This window comes from Dreissena polymorpha, chromosome 5 (assembly GCF_020536995.1).
Source record: "Dreissena polymorpha isolate Duluth1 chromosome 5, UMN_Dpol_1.0, whole genome shotgun sequence".
Lineage (NCBI taxonomy): Eukaryota > Metazoa > Mollusca > Bivalvia > Myida > Dreissenidae > Dreissena > Dreissena polymorpha.
The window spans coordinates 13,880,534-13,884,322 of NC_068359.1; positions in this window are offsets into that span (position 1 = coordinate 13,880,534).

A 3,789-nucleotide genomic window follows, 5' to 3' on the forward strand; every position below is an offset into this window, starting at 1 on the left:
AAAAACACAAATCAGGTTTATTATATACAAACAACTTGAACACAAGCATATACACATACAGAGAGTAAGCACACAAAAAACAACATCATATGCATAAAGGACAATATTAGGATATCAAAGTGTTGTAAAGAACACTCAGTATGATATGTAAAAAACAGGCAATTTATAAAAACACATATCAAGTTTATTTTATACATTATTTTGTTTAATTTTCTGTGACAATATAATCTTCAACTATGAACATATTTTAGGAATTATGTGAACATTCTTAACATAAAAACTCACTTTTTATTTTAAATCAGTTAACAGGAATATCAGAAGTAATATGGATAATCAGTTCATGTTGGTTCAGCATCTTTAATTATAATATTATTTCTATACTATAATTATTATTAAAATGACTGAGGTAAAGTTTTGTTTTGACTACTTTGACAAGAGAAAAGTAAAATAGACAGGTAATATTCCCACTGATTCGAATTTAAAAAAAAAAACAAAAAAACTCAGAGCCGGCATAACGAAGATAAAAAAATAAGTCAACATCAAGATAAAACAAACCTCTGTAAGTGAATAGTATTTTGCCAACAGAGATGTCATAAACGTTAAATATTAAGGCCTTTAAGTGTAACTTTATTTGCATGTATACATGATATTTTTATTAGAAAGGGGCGTTACTGTGTTAGCAGAGGAAAGCTCTTAAGCACGTGCGTAGCATGATAGGCAGCTATACTTGAGATGAAAGACACAGTATGTTATGTATCGATTGAACGTTCTATTTATTTTCATTTTATAATATTATATTTAAACATTATTGTATATTATTTAAATTACATGCTAAGTTTTACCCGATAGATAAGTATTAATTTCTGAAAGACATCGTGGGAGCATACTCCATTTATTTAATGTTTATTTTACAATATTTAACGTTATTGTATATTATTGTATATTTTGATTTTTTATTGTACATTATTGTATATGATATATTATTTGCAAAATATATCTGTTAATTTACACGCAATTAATTAGTAATAATTTCTTAAAGACATCATGGGAGCATACTTCATACATGGACATATATACACATTGTTTAATCGCTTGGTACACGCATGTGATAGAAAAAATAAAAAATAAACCAGATGCACAGTTTCTACAAATTATTTACGGTTTGATGGTACCCTGGATCTTCGACCATCGGGGTTTTCAACACAGTCGGAGTACATTTTTTTTTTTTTGGCCAAGGCTTTTCCAACCAGTTTTTGAACTCTGAGTGTTTAATTTGCGTTGCATTTTGATTTCCTTTAAACAACGCAAACATTTTTCCTTCGAACGACCACGACTTTTCAACGGTGTCAGGCTGCTTGAGTCGCACGGATGCCAACACCTCTGCATTTAATTTCGTAAGGTCTTCATTTACATAAATTCCAGACCCTTTGAATATGTTTGCCTTTTGTAGAATATCAATTTTCGTCTGTCTCCTCACGAACCTTACAATTACAGGCCGATTTGAGTTGGGTCTGAACTTTCCGAGCCTGTGCGCTATGTCTATGTCATAAGGCTGAATTGGGATTCTGAAGTGCGAATTTACAAGCTCGACGATTTTTTGTGTCACAAACACCGAGGATTGACGGTCCTGGTCCTGTGGAACACCGGCTATTCTGATGTTATTCCGCCGGCTATACTGTTCAGTGTTGTTCGCGAATTATTCGTGGTTAAGTGTGTCACAGGGCTGTTTGTTCCCTAAAGCTGCGTTTTGCGATTTTAGATCTTCAATCTGTTTGCTTTTTGATTCGCTTTCCTTTTTTAGCTGCTCAATTTCTCGTTTTTGCTCGAAAACGTCATTTTCTAGAATTTCTATACGTCGGATGACGTTACCTAGGAGTTTCTCTTTAAGCTGCTCCACGGTTTCTTTAATAATGTCTTTTATAAATATTGAGTCATCTTTGGTAAGGACGTTTGATAGTTTGCTACTAATTTCTTCAAGACGTTTTTCTAATGTTAATTCACTTGAATCGCGATTTTCGTTTTTCGTATTGGTGACGAAAGTTGACATAGTTTTTTGTTTTTTGGAACCCGGTTTTCATTTTCCTTTAGCACTTTTGGTTTTGCTACTACTTTTGGCCGAGAGCTCGCTTTTCTCAAAAACTGATGTCTCCAGCAAGCTTGTATTCGTAGACGCTTCACTTGCTGTAGACGATAATGACCGCTTGCCTTTATTCATTTGCACTGCATTGAGCGTCTTTTTAGGCGTGAAAAATTGGGGTTTACAATTAACGGTAAATATTGCAGCCTATATCGAGCTGCTTGCACTATTAAATTATTCAATTATGCTTCTTCAAGCGTGACGATCGATCTGTCATGTAGAGCGTGACGGATGAACGGTACTCGCAAGCCGTTCAAACCCGCTAAAAACCACTCACAATAGCGCCATTTAGGAAAAATACCCCACCCAATGTATTTCACATAGACAGATTACAGTTTATCAAAGTACTACTTTGCTTTCATTTATTTTCACACGTTTTTATACATACATTTTTTGAAGGTCTGTCCGTATTCACATAATAACACTTTTAATTCTTCAACTTACACTGATTGCACACGTTAAAAAATAAAGTCTACATTTTATTTCTGTACTGTTTACACCGGAAACGGAAGAAAATTTTCTTCTGATTTGTTGCTAAGATTTGTTACTGTGCGAACGTGCTTCTTTTAAAAGTAGTATCTTAAATGAAAAACGAAACTTTGGCTCATGTTGTTCTAAACATTGTAGTAAAAAATAGCGGCATGTAAAACATTTTATAAATCTACTACTATTCCATAGCAAACTAACACAATGGTACATTTCGTAATTTAAATCATATCTTCACCCTGGAATGAACCTGACTTACTTTTTAATGAAAATCGGAAATCATGAGAACGATTGTCGTAATAGTCAAATAAATTACAAATAATTGAAAAAGAAAAACAGCATTTACTGCACAGCATGTCTGGATGGTTTTTCGTTTAAGTCATGATACTATGAGGTTAACCATATAATAATATGTGATAGGTACACATAAGTGCAAAAAGTATAGTTAAAGTTAATGAAGGCATTTCTTATAAGCATATCCTTTTTAATGTTACAAAGCTCACAGTAGTTACACTCATTTCTAACGTGTTTAAGGTTATGAAGCATGTAATATAGTATAAGGATGTCTATTTATATTTTATGAATTATCATGTAAACGGGTAAATGTGATAAACAATTAACAACAAACATTCATGAGAACAAGTTGAAGTTCAATTTGCATGTGATGTATGTTGCAAAAAGTTCGAATGACTTTGTATACATAACTAATTTTGCTTATTTATTGACATTCCTGCGTGTATTTAAAGCTTTAGAAAGACGACTTGTGATTGGTATAGGCAAGTCTGTAAACCCCAAAGTAGGTAAACTCCCATCGAAATAAAGGTTATGGTTGTTGGGTAGTGTTATTCCAAGCCTAAGTTGGCGATAGGTCACGCAAAAAAATCCTTTGTACCACGTAACACTGATATATTTTGAAAAGGTTCCTGTTAATCTTGAAAACAACACCAATTGGTAAATGCGTTGTACCCCTTTCTTAAATAGTGGTGATACATATATATATAGTCATATATTTCTTGACATCCTCTGCACAGAGACCCAGTATGGCCTTTAATCTTCCAGCTGGCTTGTCTGATGTAAGTCTGTGCTTAAACAAAAATAAAATGTAATCCATTGCCATGGCGTTAAGCAAATTAAGGTCATTATAACTAATATTTAATCTATTGGCA